Here is a 16,939-nt window from a genome sequence, read left to right as displayed (position 1 = left end):
AAAGATTAAAGCGAACAAGAAGAAAACGGGTGCGATCATACCATCACTAATGCACCGGATCCCATCAGAACTCCGAAGTTAAGCGTGCTTGGGCGAGAGTAGTAGTAGGATGGGTGACCTCCTGGGAAGTCCTCATGTTGCACCCCAATTTTATTAATATTTTATTTTTGATATACTATTTGCAAATTCCATATGTCGTTTCGGCGAGACAACTGGAAACAACGTGCCGGATACTCGGACCATTTGCGGCACGACCGTCATTACTGAATGGGAACGGTGCAAAACCGGTCTTTTGGCATTCATAGTGCATTGTGGGCCCCACGATATTACTACATTTATCCGGGGCAGCGACAGATCTAGAAAGGACTAACTCCGCTCACCTGGGAGCTTGTGCACGGTTACCAAGGGAGGAAAGTTGCATACACCATTTTTTCAAATCTGAAAGAATTAACGGAGGGGAGCAAGATAATGAGTGCATAAAGATTAAAGCGAACAAGAAGCAAACGGGTGCGATCATACCAGCACTAATGCACCGGATCCCATCAGAACTCCGAAGTTAAGCGTGCTTGGGCGAGAGTAGTACTAGGATGGGTGACCTCCTGGGAAGTCCTCGTGTTGCACCCCAATTTTATTAATACTTTATTTTTGATATACTATTTGCAAATTCCATATGTCGTTTCGGCGAGACAACAGGAAACAATGTGCCGGATACTCGGACCATTTGCGGAACGACTGTCATTACTGAATGGGAACGGTGCAAAACCGGGCTTTTGGCATTCGTCGTGCATTGTGGGCCCCATGATATTACTACATTTATCCGGGGATGCGGCAGATCTAGAAAGGAATAACTCCGCTCACCTGGGAGCTTGTGCACGGTAACCCAGGGAGGAAAGTTGTATACACCGTTTTTTCAAGTCTGAAAGAATTAACGGAGGGGAGCAAGATAATGAGTGCATAAAGATTAAAGCGAACAAGAACCAAACGGGTGCGATCATACTAGCACTAATGCACCGGATCCCATCAGAACTCCGAAGTTAAGCGTGTTTGGGCGAGAGTAGTACTAGGATGGGTGACCTCCTGGGAAGTCCTCGTGTTGCACCCCAATTTTATTAATATTTTATTTTTGATATACTATTTGCAAATTCTATATGTCGTTTCGGCGAGACAACAGGAAACAACGTGCCGGATACTCGGACCATTTGCGGAACGACTGTCATTACTGAATGGGAACGGTGCAAAACCGGGCTTTTGGCATTCGTCGTGCATTGTGGGCCCCACGATATTACTACATTTATCCGGGAATGCGGCAGATCTAGAAAGGAATAACTCCGCTCACCTGGGAGCTTGTGCACGGTAACCAAGGGAGGAAAGTTGCATACACCGTTTTTTCAAATCTGAAAGAATTAATGGAGGGGAGCAAGATAGTGAGTGCATAAAGATTATAGCGAACAAGAAGAAAACGGGTGCGATCATACCAGCACTAATGCACCGGATCCCATCAGAACTCCGAAGTTAAGCGTGCTTGGGCGAGAGTAGTACTAGGATGGGTGACCTCCTGGGAAGTCCTCATGTTGCACCCCAATTTTATTAATATTTTATTTTTGATATACTATTTGCAAATTCCATATGTCGTTTCGGCGAGACAACTGGAAACAACGTGCCGGATACTCGGACCATTTGCGGCACGACCGTCATTACTGAATGGGAACGGTGCAAAACCGGTCTTTTGGCATTCATAGTGCATTGTGGGCCCCACGATATTACTACATTTATCCGGGGCAGCGACAGATCTAGAAAGGAATAACTCCGCTCACCTGGGAGCTTGTGCACGGTTACCAAGGGAGGAAAGTTGCATACACCGTTTTTTCAAGTCTGAAAGAATTAATGGAGGGGAGCAAGATAGTGAGTGCATAAAGATTAAAGCGAACAAGAAGCAAACGGGTGCGATCATACCAGCACTAATGCACCGGATCCCATCAGAACTCCGAAGTTAAGCGAGCTTGGGCGAGAGTAGTATTAGGATGGGTGACCTCCTGGGAAGTCCTCGTGTTGCACCCCAATTTTATTAATATTTTATTTTTGATATACAATTTGCAAATTCCATATGTCGTTTCGGCGAGACAACAGGAAATAACGTGCCGGATACTCGGACCATTTGCGGAACGACTGTCATTACTGAATGGGAACGGTGCAAAACCGGGCTTTTGGCATTCGTCGTGCATTGTGGGCCCCACGATATTACTACATTTATCCGGGGATGCGGCAGATCTAAAAAGGAATAACTCCACTCACCTGGGAGCTTGTGCACGGTAACCAAGGGAGGAAAATTGTATACACCGTTTTTTCAAGTCTGAAAGAATTATCGGAGGGGAGCAAGATAATGAGTGCATAAAGATTAAAGCGAACAAGAAGCAAACGGGTGCGATCATACTAGCACTAATGCACCGGATCCCATCAAAACTCCGAAGTTAAGCGTGCTTGGGCGAGGGTAGTATTAGGATGGGTGACCTCCTGGGAAGTCCTCGTGTTGCACCCCAATTTTATTAATATTTTATTTTTGATATACTATTTGCAAATTCCATATGTCGTTTCGGCGAGACAATAGGAAACAACGTGCCGGATACTCGGACCATTTGCGGAACGACTGTCATTACTGAATGGGAACAGTGCAAAACCGGGCTTTGGGTATTCGTCGTGCATTATGGGCCCCACGATATTACTACATTTATCCGGGGATGCGGCAGATCTAGAAAGGAATAACTCCGCTCACCTGGGAACTTGTGCACGGTTACCAAGGGAGGAAATTTGCATACACCATTTTTTCAAATCTGAAAGGATTAATGGAGGGGAGCAAGACAGTGAGTGCATAAAGATTTCTGCGAACAAGACGCAAACGGGTGCGATCATACCAGCACTAATGCACCGGATCCCATCAGAACTCCGAAGTTAAGCGTGCTTGGGTGAGAGTAGTATTAGGATGGGTGACCTCCTGCGAAGTCCTCGTGTTGCACCCCAATTTTATTAATATTTTATTTTTGATATACTATTTGCAAATTCCATATGTCGTTTCGGCGAGACAACTAGAAACAACGTGCCGGATACTCGGACCATTTGCGGAACGACCGTCATTACTGAATGGGAACGGTGCAAAACCGGGCTTTTGGCATTCGTCGTGTATTGTGGGCCCCGCGATATTACTGCATTTATCCGGGGATGCGGCAGATCTAGAAAGGAATAACTCCGCTCACCAGGGAGCTTGTGCACGGTTACCAAGGGAGGAAAGTTGCATACACCGTTTTTTCAAGTCTGAAAGAATTAATGGAGGGGAGCAAGATAGTGAGTGCATAAAGATTCCTGCGAACAAGATGCAAACGGGTTCGATCATACCAGCACTAATGCACCGGATCCCATCAGAACTCCGAAGTTAAGCGTGCTTGGGCGAGAGTAGTATTAGGATGGGTGACCTCCTGGGAAGTCCTCGTGTTGCACACCAATTTTATTAATATTTTATTTTTGATATACTATTTGCAAATTCTAAATGTCGTTTCGGCGAGACAATTGGAAACAACGTGCCGGATACTCGGACCATTTGCGGCACGACCGTCATTACTGAATGGGAACGGTGCAAAACTGGGCTTTTGGCATTCGTCGTGCATTGTGGGGCCCGTGATATTACTACATTTATCCGAGGATGCGGCAGATATAGAAAAGGAATAACTTCGCTCACCTGGGAGCTTGTGCACGGTTACCAAGGGAGGAAAGTTGCATAAACCATTTTTTCAAGTCTGAAAGAATTAATGGAGGGGAGCAAGATAGTGAGTGCATAAAGATTAAAGCGAACAAGAAGCAAACAGATGCGATCATACCAGCACTAATGCACCGGATCCAATCAGAACTCCGAAGTTAAGTGTGCTTGGGCGAGAGTAGTACTAGGATGGGTGACCTCCTGGGAAGTCCTCGTGTTGCACCCCAATTTTATTAATATTTTATTTTTGATATACTATTTGCAAATTCTATATGTCGTTTCGGCGAGACAACTGGAAACAACGTGCCGGATACTCGGACCATTTGCGGCACGACCGTCATTACTGAATGGGAACGGTGCAAAACTGGGCTGTAGGCATTCGTCGTGCATTGTGGGCCCCTTGATATTACTACATTTATCCGAGGATGCGGCAGATATAGAAAAGGAATAACTCCGCTCACATGGGAGCTTGTGCACGGTTACCAAGGGAGGAAAGTTGCATACACCGTTTTTTCAAGTCTGAAAGAATTAATGGAGGGGAGCAAGATAGTGAGTGCATAAAGATTCCTGCGAACAAGATGCAAACGGGTTCGATCATACCAGCACTAATGCACCGGATCCCATCAGAACTCCGAAGTTAAGCGTGCTTGGGCGAGAGTAGTATTAGGATGGGTGACCTCCTGGGAAGTCCTCGTGTTGCACCCCAATTTTATTAATATTTTATTTTTGATATACTATTTGCAAATTCCATATGTCGTTTCGGCGAGACAACTGGAAACAACGTGCCGGATACTCGGACCATTTGCGGAACGACCGTCATTACTGAATGGGAACGGTGCAAAACCGGGCTTTTGGCATTCGTCGTGCATTGTGGGCCCCGCGATATTACTACATTTATCCGGGGATGCGGCAGATCTAGAAAGGAATAACTCCGCTCACTTGGGAGCTTGTGCACGGTTACCAAGGGAGGAAAGTTGCATACACCGTTTTTTCAAGTCTGAAAGAATTAATGGAGGGGAGCAAGATAGTGTGTGCATAAAGATTAAAGCGAACAAGAAGAAAACGGGTGCGATCATACCAGCACTAATGCACCGGATCCCATCAGAACTCCGAAGTTAAGCGTGCTTGGGCGAGAGTAGTTCTAGGATGGGTGACTTCCTGGGAAGTCCTCGTGTTGCAACTCAATTTTATTAATATTTTATTTTTGATATACTATTTGCAAATTCCATATGTCGTTTCGGCGAGACAACTGGAAACAACGTGCCGGATACTCGGACCATTTGCGGCACGACCGTCATTACTGAATGGGAACGGTGCAAAACCTTTCTTTTGGCATTCGTCGTGCATTGTGGGCCCCGCGATATTACTACATTTATCCGGGGCAGCGACAGATCTAGAAAGGACTAACTCCGCTCACCTGGGAGCTTGTGCACGGTTACCAAGGGAGGAAAGTTGCATACACCGTTTTTTCAAGTCTAAAAGAATTAATGGAGGGGAGCAAGATAGTGATTGCATAAAGATTAAAGCGAACAAGAAGCAAACGGGTGCGATCATACCAGCACTAATGCACCGGATCCCATCAGAACTCCGAAGTTAAGCGTGCTTGGGCGAGAGTAGTACTAGGATGGGTGACCTGGGAAGTCCTCGTGTTGCACACCAATTTTATTAATATTTTATTTTTGATATACTATATCCAAATTCCATATGTCGTTTCGGCGAGACAACAGGAAACAACGTGCCGGATACTCGGACCATTTGGGGAACGACCGTCATTACTGAATGGGAACGGTGCAAAACCGGGTGTTTGGCATTCGTCGTGCATTGTGGGCCCCATGATATTACAACATTTATCCGGGGATGCGGCAGATCTACAAAGGAATAACTCCGCTCACCTAGGAGCTTGTGCACGGTTACCAAGGGAGGAAAGTTGCATACACCGTTTTTTCAAATCTGAAAGGATTAATGGAGGGGAGCAAGACAGTGAGTGCATAAAGATTTCTGCGAACAAGATGCAAACGGGTGCGATCATACCAGCACTAATGCACCGGATCCCATCAGAACTCCGAAGTTAAGTGTGCTTGGGCGAGAGTAGTACTAGGATGGGTGACCTCCTTGGAAGTCCTCGTGTTGCAACCCAATTTTATTAATATTTTATTTTTGATATACTATTTGCAAATTCCATATGTCGTTTCGGCGAGAAAACAGGAAACAACGTGCCGGATACTCGGACCATTTGCGGAACGACCGTCATTACTGAATGGGAACGGTGCAAAACCGGGCTTTTGGCATTCGTCGTGCATTGTGGGCCCCGCGATATTACATTTATCCGGGGATGCGGCAGATCTTCTAAGGAATAACTCCGCTCACCTGGGAGCTTGTGCACGGTTACCAAGGAGGAAATTTGCATACACCGTTTTTTCAAATCTGAAAGGATTAATGGAGGGGAGCAAGACATTGAGTGCATAAACATTTCTGCGAACAAGACGCAAACGGGTGCGATCATACCAGCACTAATGCACCGGATCCCATCAGAACTCCGAAGTTAAGTGTGCTTGGGCGAGAGTAGTATTAGGATGGGTGACATCCTTGGAAGTCCTCGTGTTGCACCCCAATTTTATTAATATTTTATTTTTGATATACTATTTGCAAATTCCATATGTCGTTTCGTCGAGAAAACAGGAAACAACGTGCCGGATACTCGGACCATTTGCGGAACGACCGTCATTACTGAATGGGAACGGTGCAAAACCGGGCTTTTGGCAATCGTCGTGCATTGTGGGCCCCGCGAAATTAAATTTATCCGGGGATGCGGCAGATCATCTAAGGAATAACTCCGCTCAGCTTGGAGCTTGTGCACGGTTACCAAGGAGGAAATTTGCATACACCGTTTTTTCAAATCTGAAAGGATTAATGGAGGGGAGCAAGACATTGAGTGCATAAAGATTTCTTCGAACAAGACGCAAACGGGTGCGATCATACCAGCACTAATGCACCGGATCCCATCAGAACTCCGAAGTTAAGCGTGCCTGGGCGAGAGTAGTATTAGGATGGGTGACCTCCTGGGAAGTCCTCGTGTTGCACCCCAATTTTATTAATATATTATTTTTGATATACTATTTGCAAATTCCATCTGTCGTTTCGGCGAGACAACTGGAAACAACGTGCCGGATACTCAGACCATTTGCGGCACGACCGTCATTACTGAATGGGAACGGTGCAAAACTGGGCTTTTGGCATTCGTCGTGCGTTGTGGGCCCCGTGATATTACTACATTTATCCGAGGATGCGGCAGATCTAGAAAGGAATAACTCCGCTCACCTGGGAGCTTGTGCACGGTTACCAAGGGAGGAAAGTTGCATAAACCGTTTTTTCAAGTCTGAAAGAATTAATGGAGGGGAGCAAGATAGTGAGTGCATAAAGATTAAAGCGAACAAGAAGCAAACGGGTGCGATCATACCAGCACTAATGCACCGGATCCCATCAGAACTTCGAAGTTAAGCGTGCTTGGGCGAGAGTAGTACTAGGATGGGTGACCTCCTGGGAAGTCCTCGTGTTGCACCCCAATTTTATTAATATTTTATTTTTGATATACTATTTGCAAATTCCATATGTCGTTTCGGCGAGACAATAGGAAACAACGTGCCGGATACTCGGACCATTTGCGGAACGACTGTCATTACTGAATGGGAACAGTGCAAAACCGGGCTTTGGGTATTCGTCGTGCATTGTGGGCCCCACGATATTACTACATTTATCCGGGGATGCGGCAGATCTAGAAAGGAATAACTCCGCTCACCTGGGAACTTGTGCACGGTTACCAAGGGAGGAAATTTGCATACACCATTTTTTCAAATCTGAAAGGATTAATGGAGGGGAGCAAGACAGTGAGTGCATAAAGATTTCTGCGAACAAGACGCAAACGGGTGCGATCATACCAGCACTAATGCACCGGATCCCATCAGAACTCCGAAGTTAAGCGTGCTTGGGTGAGAGTAGTATTAGGATGGGTGACCTCCTGCGAAGTCCTCGTGTTGCACCCCAATTTTATTAATATTTTATTTTTGATATACTATTTGCAAATTCCATATGTCGTTTCGGCGAGACAACTAGAAACAACGTGCCGGATACTCGGACCATTTGCGGAACGACCGTCATTACTGAATGGGAACGGTGCAAAACCGGGCTTTTGGCATTCGTCGTGTATTGTGGGCCCCGCGATATTACTGCATTTATCCGGGGATGCGGCAGATCTAGAAAGGAATAACTCCGCTCACCAGGGAGCTTGTGCACGGTTACCAAGGGAGGAAAGTTGCATACACCGTTTTTTCAAGTCTGAAAGAATTAATGGAGGGGAGCAAGATAGTGAGTGCATAAAGATTCCTGCGAACAAGATGCAAACGGGTTCGATCATACCAGCACTAATGCACCGGATCCCATCAGAACTCCGAAGTTAAGCGTGCTTGGGCGAGAGTAGTATTAGGATGGGTGACCTCCTGGGAAGTCCTCGTGTTGCACACCAATTTTATTAATATTTTATTTTTGATATACTATTTGCAAATTCTAAATGTCGTTTCGGCGAGACAATTGGAAACAACGTGCCGGATACTCGGACCATTTGCGGCACGACCGTCATTACTGAATGGGAACGGTGCAAAACTGGGCTTTTGGCATTCGTCGTGCATTGTGGGGCCCGTGATATTACTACATTTATCCGAGGATGCGGCAGATATAGAAAAGGAATAACTTCGCTCACCTGGGAGCTTGTGCACGGTTACCAAGGGAGGAAAGTTGCATAAACCGTTTTTTCAAGTCTGAAAGAATTAATGGAGGGGAGCAAGATAGTGAGTGCATAAAGATTAAAGCGAACAAGAAGCAAACAGATGCGATCATACCAGCACTAATGCACCGGATCCCATCAGAACTCCGAAGTTAAGTGTGCTTGGGCGAGAGTAGTACTAGGATGGGTGACCTCCTGGGAAGTCCTCGTGTTGCACCCCAATTTTATTAATATTTTATTTTTGATATACTATTTGCAAATTCTATATGTCGTTTCGGCGAGACAACTGGAAACAACGTGCCGGATACTCGGACCATTTGCGGCACGACCGTCATTACTGAATGGGAACGGTGCAAAACTGGGCTGTAGGCATTCGTCGTGCATTGTGGGCCCCGTGATATTACTACATTTATCCGAGGATGCGGCAGATATAGAAAAGGAATAACTCCGCTCACATGGGAGCTTGTGCACGGGTACCAAGGGAGGAAAGTTGCATACACCGTTTTTTCAAGTCTGAAAGAATTAATGGAGGGGAGCAAGATAGTGAGTGCATAAAGATTCCTGCGAACAAGATGCAAACGGGTTCGATCATACCAGCACTAATGCACCGGATCCCATCAGAACTCCGAAGTTAAGCGTGCTTGGGCGAGAGTAGTATTAGGATGGGTGACCTCCTGGGAAGTCCTCGTGTTGCACCCCAATTTTATTAATATTTTATTTTTGATATACTATTTGCAAATTCCATATGTCGTTTCGGCGAGACAACTGGAAACAACGTGCCGGATACTCGGACCATTTGCGGAACGACCGTCATTACTGAATGGGAACGGTGCAAAACCGGGCTTTTGGCATTCGTCGTGCATTGTGGGCCCCGCGATATTACTACATTTATCCGGGGATGCGGCAGATCTAGAAAGGAATAACTCCGCTCACCTGGGAGCTTGTGCACGGTTACCAAGGGAGGAAAGTTGCATACACCGTTTTTTCAAGTCTGAAAGAATTAATGGAGGGGAGCAAGATAGTGAGTGCATAAAGATTAAAGCGAACAAGAAGAAAACGGGTGCGATCATACCAGCACTAATGCACCGGATCCCATCAGAACTCCGAAGTTAAGCGTGCTTGGGCGAGAGTAGTTCTAGGATGGGTGACTTCCTGGGAAGTCCTCGTGTTGCAACTCAATTTTATTAATATTTTATTTTTGATATACTATTTGCAAATTCCATATGTCGTTTCGGCGAGACAACTGGAAACAACGTGCCGGATACTCGGACCATTTGCGGCACGACCGTCATTACTGAATGGGAACGGTGCAAAACCTTTCTTTTGGCATTCGTCGTGCATTGTGGGCCCCGCGATATTACTACATTTATCCGGGGCAGCGACAGATCTAGAAAGGACTAACTCCGCTCACCTGGGAGCTTGTGCACGGTTACCAAGGGAGGAAAGTTGCATACACCGTTTTTTCAAGTCTAAAAGAATTAATGGAGGGGAGCAAGATAGTGATTGCATAAAGATTAAAGCGAACAAGAAGCAAACGGGTGCGATCATACCAGCACTAATGCACCGGATCCCATCAGAACTCCGAAGTTAAGCGTGCTTGGGCGAGAGTAGTACTAGGATGGGTGACCTGGGAAGTCCTCGTGTTGCACACCAATTTTATTAATATTTTATTTTTGATATACTATATCCAAATTCCATATGTCGTTTCGGCGAGACAACAGGAAACAACGTGCCGGATACTCGGACCATTTGGGGAACGACCGTCATTACTGAATGGGAACGGTGCAAAACCGGGCGTTTGGCATTCGTCGTGCATTGTGGGCCCCATGATATTACAACATTTATCCGGGGATGCGGCAGATCTACAAAGGAATAACTCCGCTCACCTAGGAGCTTGTGCACGGTTACCAAGGGAGGAAAGTTGCATACACCGTTTTTTCAAATCTGAAAGGATTAATGGAGGGGAGCAAGACAGTGAGTGCATAAAGATTTCTGCGAACAAGATGCAAACGGGTGCGATCATACCAGCACTAATGCACCGGATCCCATCAGAACTCCGAAGTTAAGTGTGCTTGGGCGAGAGTAGTACTAGGATGGGTGACCTCCTTGGAAGTCCTCGTGTTGCACCCCAATTTTATTAATATTTTATTTTTGATATACTATTTGCAAATTCCATATGTCGTTTCGGCGAGAAAACAGGAAACAACGTGCCGGATACTCGGACCATTTGCGGAACGACCGTCATTACTGAATGGGAACGGTGCAAAACCGGGCTTTTGGCATTCGTCGTGCATTGTGGGCCCCGCGATATTACATTTATCCGGGGATGCGGCAGATCTTCTAAGGAATAACTCCGCTCACCTGGGAGCTTGTGCACGGTTACCAAGGAGGAAATTTGCATACACCGTTTTTTCAAATCTGAAAGGATTAATGGAGGGGAGCAAGACATTGAGTGCATAAACATTTCTGCGAACAAGACGCAAACGGGTGCGATCATACCAGCACTAATGCACCGGATCCCATCAGAACTCCGAAGTTAAGTGTGCTTGGGCGAGAGTAGTACTAGGATGGGTGACATCCTTGGAAGTCCTCGTGTTGCACCCCAATTTTATTAATATTTTATTTTTGATATACTATTTGCAAATTCCATATGTCGTTTCGTCGAGAAAACAGGAAACAACGTGCCGGATACTCGGACCATTTGCGGAACGACCGTCATTACTGAATGGGAACGGTGCAAAACCGGGCTTTTGGCATTCGTTGTGCATTGTGGGCCCCGCGAAATTAAATTTATCCGGGGATGCGGCAGATCTTCTAAGGAATAACTCCGCTCAGCTTGGAGCTTGTGCACGGTTACCAAGGAGGAAATTTGCATACACCGTTTTTTCAAATCTGAAAGGATTAATGGAGGGGAGCAAGACATTGAGTGCATAAAGATTTCTTGGAACAAGACACAAACGGGTGCGATCATACCAGCACTAATGCACCGGATCCCATCAGAACTCCGAAGTTAAGCGTGCCTGGGCGAGAGTAGTATTAGGATGGGTGACCTCCTGGGAAGTCCTCGTGTTGCACCCCAATTTTATTAATATATTATTTTTGATATACTATTTGCAAATTCCATCTGTCGTTTCGGCGAGACAACTGGAAACAACGTGCCGGATACTCGGACCATTTGCGGCACGACCGTCATTACTGAATGGGAACGGTGCAAAACTGGGCTTTTGGCATTCGTCGTGCGTTGTGGGCCCCGTGATATTACTACATTTATCCGAGGATGCGGCAGATCTAGAAAGGAATAACTCCGCTCACCTGGGAGCTTGTGCACGGCTACCAAGGGAGGAAAGTTGCATAAACCGTTTTTTCAAGTCTGAAAGAATTAATGGAGGGGAGCAAGATAGTGAGTGCATAAAGATTAAAGCGAACAAGAAGCAAACGGGTGCGATCATACCAGCACTAATGCACCGGATCCCATCAGAACTTCGAAGTTAAGCGTGCTTGGGCGAGAGTAGTACTAGGATGGGTGACCTCCTGGGAAGTCCTCGTGTTGCACCCCAATTTTATTAATATTTTATTTTTGATATACTATTTGCAAATTCCATATGTCATTTCGGCGAGACATCTGGAAACAACGAGCCGGATATTCGGACCATTTGCGGCACGACCGTCATTAACGAATGGGAACGGTGCAAAACCGGGCTTTTGGCATTCGTCCTGCATTGTGGGCCCCGCGATATTACTGCATTTATCCGGGGATGCGGCAGATCTAGAAAGGAATAACTCCGCTCACCTGGGAGCTTGTGCACGGTTACCAAGGGAGGAAAGTTGCATACACCGTTTTTTCAAGTCTGAAAGAATTAATGGAGGGGAGCAAGATAGTGAGTGCATAAAGATTCCTGCGAACAAGATGCAAACGGGTTCGATCATACCAGCACTAATGCACCGGATCCCATCAGAACTCCGAAGTTAAGCGTGCTTGGGCGAGAGTAGTATTAGGATGGGTGACCTCCTGGGAAGTCCTCGTGTTGCACACCAATTTTATTAATATTTTATTTTTGATATACTATTTGCAAATTCTAAATGTCGTTTCGGCGAGACAACTGGAAACAACGTGCCGGATACTCGGACCATTTGCGGCACGACCGTCATTACTGAATGGGAACGGTGCAAAACTGGGCTTTAGGCATTCGTCGTGCATTGTGGGGCCCGTGATATTACTACATTTATCCGAGGATGCGGCAGATATAGAAAAGGAATAACTCCGCTCACCTGGGAGCTTGTGCACGGTTACCAAGGGAGGAAAGTTGCATAAACCGTTTTTTCAAGTCTGAAAGAATTTATGGAGGGGAGCAAGATAGTGAGTGCATAAAGATTAAAGCGAACAAGAAGCAAACGGATGCGATCATACCAGCACTAATGCACCGGATCCCATCAGAACTCCGAAGTTAAGCGTGCTTGGGCGAGAGTAGTACTAGGATGGGTGACTTCCTGGGAAGTCCTCGTGTTGCACCCCAATTTTATTAATATTTTATTTTTTATATACTATTTGCAAATTCTATATGTCGTTTCGGCGAGACAACTGGAAACAACGTGCCGGATACTCGGACCATTTGCGGCACGACCGTCATTACTGAATGGGAACGGTGCAAAACTGGGCTGTAGGCATTCGTCGTGCATTGTGGGCCCCGTGATATTACTACATTTATCCGAGGATGCGGCAGATATAGAAAAGGAATAACTCCGCTCACCTGGGAGCTTGTGCACGGTTACCAAGGGAGGAAAGTTGCATAAACCGTTTTTTCAAGTCTGAAAGAATAAATGGAGGGGAGCAAGATAGTGAGTGCATAAAGATTAAAGCGAACAAGAAGCAAACGGGTGCGATCATAACAGCACTAATGCACCGGATCCCATCAGAACTCCGAAGTTAAGCGTGCTTGGGCGAGAGTAGTACTAGGATGGGTGACCTCCAGGGAAGTCCTCGTGTTGCACCCCAATTTTATTAATATTTTATTTTTGATATACTATTTGCAAATTCCATATGTCGTTTCGGCGAGACAACAGGAAACAACGTGCCGGATACTCGGACCATTTGCGGAACGACCGTCATTACTGAATGAGAACGGTGCAAAACCGGGCTTTTGGCATTCGTCGTGCATTGTGGGCCCCGCGATATTACTACATTTATCCGGGGATGCGGCAGATCTAGAAAGGAATAACTCCGCTCACCTGGGAGCTTGTGCACGGTTACCAAGGGAGGAAAGTTGCATACACCGTTTTTTCAAGTCTGAAAGAATTAACGGAGGGGAGCAAGATAATGAGTGCATAAAGATTAAAGCGAACAAGAAGCAAACGGGTGCGATCATAGCAGCACTAATGCACCGGATCCCATCAGAACTCCGAAGTTAAGCGTGCTTGGGCGAGAGTACTACTAGGATGGGTGACCTCCTGGGAAGTCCTCGTGTTGCACCCCAATTTTATTAATATTTTATTTTTGATATACTATTTAAAAATTCCATATGTCGTTTCGGCGAGACAACTGGAAACAACGTGCCGGATACTCGGACCATTTGCGGAACGACCGTCATTACTGAATGGGAACGGTGCAAAACCGGGCTTTTGGCATTCGTCGTGCATTGTGGGCCCCGCGATATTACTACATTTATCCGGGGATGCGGCAGATCAAGAAAGGAATAACTCCGCTCACCTGGGAGCTTGTGCACGGTTACCAAGGGAGGAAAGTTGCATACACCGTTTTTTCAAGTCTGAAAGAATTAATGGAGGGGAGCAAGATAGTGAGTGCATAAAGATTAAAGCGAACAAGAAGAAAACTGGTGCGATCATACCAGCACTAATGCACCGGATCCCTTCAGAACTCCGAAGTTAAGCGTGCTTGGGCGAGAGTAGTACTAGGATGGGTGACCTGGGAAGTCCTCGTGTTGCACCCCAATTTTATTAATATTTTATTTTTGATATACTATTTGCAAATTCCATATGTCGTTTCGGCGAGACAACTGGAAACAATGTGCCGGATACTCGTACCATTTGCGGCACGACCGTCATTACTGAATGGGAACGGTGCAAAACCTTTCTTTTGGCATTCGTCGTGCATTGTGGGCCCCGCGATATTACTACATTTATCCGGGGCAGCGACAGATCTAGAAAGGACTAACTCCGCTCACCTGGGAGCTTGTGCACGGTTACCAAGGGAGGAAAGTTGCATACACCGTTTTTTCAAGTCTAAAAGAATTAATGGAGGGGAGCAAGATAGTGATTGCATAAAGATTAAAGCGAACAAGAAGCAAACGGGTGCGATCATACCAGCACTAATGCACCGGATCCCATCAGAACTCCGAAGTTAAGCGTGCTTGGGCGAGAGTAGTACTAGGATGGGTGACCTGGGAAGTCCTCGTGTTGCACCCCAATTTTATTAATATTTTATTTTTGATATACTATATGCAAATTCCATATGTCGTTTCGGCGAGACAACAGGAAACAACGTGCCGGATACTCGGACCATTTGGGGAACGACCGTCATTACTGAATGGGAACGGTGCAAAACCGGGCGTTTGGCATTCGTCGTGCATTGTGGGCCCCATGATATTACAACATTTATCCGGGGATGCGGCAGATCTACAAAGGAATAACTCCGCTCACCTAGGAGCTTGTGCACGGTTACCAAGGGAGGAAAGTTGCATACACCGTTTTTTCAAATCTGAAAGGATTAATGGAGGGGAGCAAGACAGTGAGTGCATAAAGATTTCTGCGAACAAGATGCAAACGGGTGCGATCATACCAGCACTAATGCACCGGATCCCATCAGAACTCCGAAGTTAAGTGTGCTTGGGCGAGAGTAGTACTAGGATGGGTGACCTCCTTGGAAGTCCTCGTGTTGCACCCCAATTTTATTAATATTTTATTTTTGATATACTATTTGCAAATTCCATATGTCGTTTCGGCGAGAAAACAGGAAACAACGTGCCGGATACTCGGACCATTTGCGGAACGACCGTCATTACTGAATGGGAACAGTGCAAAACCGGGCTTTTGGCATTCGTCGTGCATTGTGGGCCCCGCGATATTACATTTATCCGGGGATGCGGCAGATCAAGAAAGGAATAACTCCGCTCACCTGGGAGCTTGTGCACGGTTACCAAGGAGGAAAGTTGCATACACCGTTTTTTCAAATCTGAAAGGATTAATGGAGGGGAGCAAGACATTGAGTGCATAAACATTTCTGCGAACAAGACGCAAACGGGTGCGATCATACCAGCACTAATGCACCGGATCCCATCAGAACTCCGAAGTTAAGCGTGCTTGGGCGAGAGTAGTACTAGGATGGGTGACCTCCTGGGAAGTCCTCGTGTTGCACCCCAATTTTATTAATATTTTATTTTTGATTTACTATTGGCAAATTCCATATGTCGTTTCGGCGAGACAACAGGAAATAACGTGCCGGATACTCGGACCATTTGCGGAACGACTGTCATTACTGAATGGGAACGGTGCAAAACCGGGCTTTTGGCATTCGTCGTGCATTGTGGGCCCCACGATATTACTACATTTATCCGGGGATGCGGCAGATCTAAAAAGGAATAACTCCACTCACCTGGGAGCTTGTGCACGGTAACCAAGGGAGGAAAATTGTATACACCGTTTTTTCAAGTCTGAAAGAATTATCGGAGGGGAGCAAGATAATGAGTGCATAAAGATTAAAGCGAACAAGAAGCAAACGGGTGCGATCATACTAGCACTAATGCACCGGATCCCATCAAAACTCCGAAGTTAAGCGTGCTTGGGCGAGGGTAGTATTAGGATGGGTGACCTCCTGGGAAGTCCTCGTGTTGCACCCCAATTTTATTAATATTTTATTTTTGATATACTATTTGCAAATTCCATATGTCGTTTCGGCGAGACAATAGGAAACAACGTGCCGGATACTCGGACCATTTGCGGAACGACTGTCATTACTGAATGGGAACAGTGCAAAACCGGGCTTTGGGTATTCGTCGTGCATTATGGGCCCCACGATATTACTACATTTATCCGGGGATGCGGCAGATCTAGAAAGGAATAACTCCGCTCACCTGGGAACTTGTGCACGGTTACCAAGGGAGGAAATTTGCATACACCATTTTTTCAAATCTGAAAGGATTAATGGAGGGGAGCAAGACAGTGAGTGCATAAAGATTTCTGCGAACAAGACGCAAACGGGTGCGATCATACCAGCACTAATGCACCGGATCCCATCAGAACTCCGAAGTTAAGCGTGCTTGGGTGAGAGTAGTATTAGGATGGGTGACCTCCTGCGAAGTCCTCGTGTTGCACCCCAATTTTATTAATATTTTATTTTTGATATACTATTTGCAAATTCCATATGTCGTTTCGGCGAGACAACTAGAAACAACGTGCCGGATACT

The 16,939-nt window shown here is 46.0% G+C and overlaps 36 non-coding genes across 36 annotated transcripts; all 36 read left to right on the top strand.

The window, feature by feature from the left end:
• The first annotated feature begins 27 nt into the window (after positions 1–27).
• LOC148858529 (5S ribosomal RNA) lies at positions 28–146 on the top strand. The gene has a single exon (XR_016097734.1). It is a non-coding gene; the product is annotated as a 5S ribosomal RNA (ribosomal RNA).
• A 359-nt stretch (positions 147–505) lies between these two features.
• Positions 506–624, top strand: LOC148858528 (5S ribosomal RNA). Its single transcript, XR_016096081.1, has one exon. It is a non-coding gene; the product is annotated as a 5S ribosomal RNA (ribosomal RNA).
• Positions 625–983: 359 nt separating this feature from the next.
• Positions 984–1,102, top strand: LOC148858527 (5S ribosomal RNA). Its single transcript, XR_016096440.1, has one exon. It is a non-coding gene; the product is annotated as a 5S ribosomal RNA (ribosomal RNA).
• A 359-nt stretch (positions 1,103–1,461) lies between these two features.
• On the top strand, positions 1,462–1,580 carry LOC148858526 (5S ribosomal RNA). Its single transcript, XR_016096467.1, has one exon. It is a non-coding gene; the product is annotated as a 5S ribosomal RNA (ribosomal RNA).
• Positions 1,581–1,939: 359 nt separating this feature from the next.
• Positions 1,940–2,058, top strand: LOC148858525 (5S ribosomal RNA). The gene has a single exon (XR_016096677.1). It is a non-coding gene; the product is annotated as a 5S ribosomal RNA (ribosomal RNA).
• A 359-nt stretch (positions 2,059–2,417) lies between these two features.
• On the top strand, positions 2,418–2,536 carry LOC148858524 (5S ribosomal RNA). Its single transcript, XR_016097359.1, has one exon. It is a non-coding gene; the product is annotated as a 5S ribosomal RNA (ribosomal RNA).
• A 359-nt stretch (positions 2,537–2,895) lies between these two features.
• LOC148858523 (5S ribosomal RNA) lies at positions 2,896–3,014 on the top strand. The gene has a single exon (XR_016097078.1). It is a non-coding gene; the product is annotated as a 5S ribosomal RNA (ribosomal RNA).
• Positions 3,015–3,373: 359 nt separating this feature from the next.
• LOC148858522 (5S ribosomal RNA) lies at positions 3,374–3,492 on the top strand. Its single transcript, XR_016097824.1, has one exon. It is a non-coding gene; the product is annotated as a 5S ribosomal RNA (ribosomal RNA).
• A 360-nt stretch (positions 3,493–3,852) lies between these two features.
• On the top strand, positions 3,853–3,971 carry LOC148858521 (5S ribosomal RNA). The gene has a single exon (XR_016097929.1). It is a non-coding gene; the product is annotated as a 5S ribosomal RNA (ribosomal RNA).
• Positions 3,972–4,331: 360 nt separating this feature from the next.
• LOC148858520 (5S ribosomal RNA) lies at positions 4,332–4,450 on the top strand. Its single transcript, XR_016097259.1, has one exon. It is a non-coding gene; the product is annotated as a 5S ribosomal RNA (ribosomal RNA).
• Positions 4,451–4,809: 359 nt separating this feature from the next.
• On the top strand, positions 4,810–4,928 carry LOC148858519 (5S ribosomal RNA). The gene has a single exon (XR_016097878.1). It is a non-coding gene; the product is annotated as a 5S ribosomal RNA (ribosomal RNA).
• A 359-nt stretch (positions 4,929–5,287) lies between these two features.
• On the top strand, positions 5,288–5,403 carry LOC148858518 (5S ribosomal RNA). The gene has a single exon (XR_016097774.1). It is a non-coding gene; the product is annotated as a 5S ribosomal RNA (ribosomal RNA).
• A 359-nt stretch (positions 5,404–5,762) lies between these two features.
• LOC148858517 (5S ribosomal RNA) lies at positions 5,763–5,881 on the top strand. Its single transcript, XR_016097121.1, has one exon. It is a non-coding gene; the product is annotated as a 5S ribosomal RNA (ribosomal RNA).
• Positions 5,882–6,236: 355 nt separating this feature from the next.
• LOC148858516 (5S ribosomal RNA) lies at positions 6,237–6,355 on the top strand. Its single transcript, XR_016098079.1, has one exon. It is a non-coding gene; the product is annotated as a 5S ribosomal RNA (ribosomal RNA).
• Positions 6,356–6,710: 355 nt separating this feature from the next.
• Positions 6,711–6,829, top strand: LOC148858515 (5S ribosomal RNA). Its single transcript, XR_016095974.1, has one exon. It is a non-coding gene; the product is annotated as a 5S ribosomal RNA (ribosomal RNA).
• A 359-nt stretch (positions 6,830–7,188) lies between these two features.
• LOC148858514 (5S ribosomal RNA) lies at positions 7,189–7,307 on the top strand. Its single transcript, XR_016096077.1, has one exon. It is a non-coding gene; the product is annotated as a 5S ribosomal RNA (ribosomal RNA).
• Positions 7,308–7,666: 359 nt separating this feature from the next.
• Positions 7,667–7,785, top strand: LOC148858513 (5S ribosomal RNA). Its single transcript, XR_016097077.1, has one exon. It is a non-coding gene; the product is annotated as a 5S ribosomal RNA (ribosomal RNA).
• Positions 7,786–8,144: 359 nt separating this feature from the next.
• Positions 8,145–8,263, top strand: LOC148858512 (5S ribosomal RNA). The gene has a single exon (XR_016097822.1). It is a non-coding gene; the product is annotated as a 5S ribosomal RNA (ribosomal RNA).
• Positions 8,264–8,623: 360 nt separating this feature from the next.
• Positions 8,624–8,742, top strand: LOC148858511 (5S ribosomal RNA). Its single transcript, XR_016097045.1, has one exon. It is a non-coding gene; the product is annotated as a 5S ribosomal RNA (ribosomal RNA).
• A 360-nt stretch (positions 8,743–9,102) lies between these two features.
• On the top strand, positions 9,103–9,221 carry LOC148858510 (5S ribosomal RNA). The gene has a single exon (XR_016097258.1). It is a non-coding gene; the product is annotated as a 5S ribosomal RNA (ribosomal RNA).
• Positions 9,222–9,580: 359 nt separating this feature from the next.
• Positions 9,581–9,699, top strand: LOC148858509 (5S ribosomal RNA). Its single transcript, XR_016097877.1, has one exon. It is a non-coding gene; the product is annotated as a 5S ribosomal RNA (ribosomal RNA).
• Positions 9,700–10,058: 359 nt separating this feature from the next.
• LOC148858508 (5S ribosomal RNA) lies at positions 10,059–10,174 on the top strand. The gene has a single exon (XR_016097773.1). It is a non-coding gene; the product is annotated as a 5S ribosomal RNA (ribosomal RNA).
• A 359-nt stretch (positions 10,175–10,533) lies between these two features.
• On the top strand, positions 10,534–10,652 carry LOC148858507 (5S ribosomal RNA). The gene has a single exon (XR_016096497.1). It is a non-coding gene; the product is annotated as a 5S ribosomal RNA (ribosomal RNA).
• A 355-nt stretch (positions 10,653–11,007) lies between these two features.
• LOC148858506 (5S ribosomal RNA) lies at positions 11,008–11,126 on the top strand. The gene has a single exon (XR_016097748.1). It is a non-coding gene; the product is annotated as a 5S ribosomal RNA (ribosomal RNA).
• Positions 11,127–11,481: 355 nt separating this feature from the next.
• LOC148858505 (5S ribosomal RNA) lies at positions 11,482–11,600 on the top strand. Its single transcript, XR_016095973.1, has one exon. It is a non-coding gene; the product is annotated as a 5S ribosomal RNA (ribosomal RNA).
• Positions 11,601–11,959: 359 nt separating this feature from the next.
• Positions 11,960–12,078, top strand: LOC148858504 (5S ribosomal RNA). The gene has a single exon (XR_016096076.1). It is a non-coding gene; the product is annotated as a 5S ribosomal RNA (ribosomal RNA).
• Positions 12,079–12,437: 359 nt separating this feature from the next.
• Positions 12,438–12,556, top strand: LOC148858503 (5S ribosomal RNA). Its single transcript, XR_016097821.1, has one exon. It is a non-coding gene; the product is annotated as a 5S ribosomal RNA (ribosomal RNA).
• A 360-nt stretch (positions 12,557–12,916) lies between these two features.
• Positions 12,917–13,035, top strand: LOC148858502 (5S ribosomal RNA). Its single transcript, XR_016096637.1, has one exon. It is a non-coding gene; the product is annotated as a 5S ribosomal RNA (ribosomal RNA).
• A 360-nt stretch (positions 13,036–13,395) lies between these two features.
• On the top strand, positions 13,396–13,514 carry LOC148858501 (5S ribosomal RNA). The gene has a single exon (XR_016096869.1). It is a non-coding gene; the product is annotated as a 5S ribosomal RNA (ribosomal RNA).
• Positions 13,515–13,873: 359 nt separating this feature from the next.
• On the top strand, positions 13,874–13,992 carry LOC148858500 (5S ribosomal RNA). Its single transcript, XR_016097412.1, has one exon. It is a non-coding gene; the product is annotated as a 5S ribosomal RNA (ribosomal RNA).
• A 359-nt stretch (positions 13,993–14,351) lies between these two features.
• LOC148858499 (5S ribosomal RNA) lies at positions 14,352–14,467 on the top strand. Its single transcript, XR_016098188.1, has one exon. It is a non-coding gene; the product is annotated as a 5S ribosomal RNA (ribosomal RNA).
• Positions 14,468–14,826: 359 nt separating this feature from the next.
• Positions 14,827–14,942, top strand: LOC148858498 (5S ribosomal RNA). The gene has a single exon (XR_016097220.1). It is a non-coding gene; the product is annotated as a 5S ribosomal RNA (ribosomal RNA).
• A 359-nt stretch (positions 14,943–15,301) lies between these two features.
• LOC148858497 (5S ribosomal RNA) lies at positions 15,302–15,420 on the top strand. The gene has a single exon (XR_016096496.1). It is a non-coding gene; the product is annotated as a 5S ribosomal RNA (ribosomal RNA).
• A 355-nt stretch (positions 15,421–15,775) lies between these two features.
• Positions 15,776–15,894, top strand: LOC148858496 (5S ribosomal RNA). The gene has a single exon (XR_016096070.1). It is a non-coding gene; the product is annotated as a 5S ribosomal RNA (ribosomal RNA).
• Positions 15,895–16,253: 359 nt separating this feature from the next.
• On the top strand, positions 16,254–16,372 carry LOC148858495 (5S ribosomal RNA). The gene has a single exon (XR_016097358.1). It is a non-coding gene; the product is annotated as a 5S ribosomal RNA (ribosomal RNA).
• A 359-nt stretch (positions 16,373–16,731) lies between these two features.
• Positions 16,732–16,850, top strand: LOC148858494 (5S ribosomal RNA). The gene has a single exon (XR_016097076.1). It is a non-coding gene; the product is annotated as a 5S ribosomal RNA (ribosomal RNA).
• Positions 16,851–16,939: the final 89 nt, after the last annotated feature.

Source organism: Nelumbo lutea, chromosome 4 (genome assembly GCF_056320005.1).
Source record: "Nelumbo lutea isolate HS-2025 chromosome 4, American lotus-T2T, whole genome shotgun sequence".
NCBI classification, from domain to species: Eukaryota; Viridiplantae; Streptophyta; class Magnoliopsida; order Proteales; family Nelumbonaceae; genus Nelumbo; species Nelumbo lutea.
The sequence above is the reverse complement of the archived record's forward strand: the minus strand, read 5'-3'. Positions and strand labels throughout refer to the sequence as shown.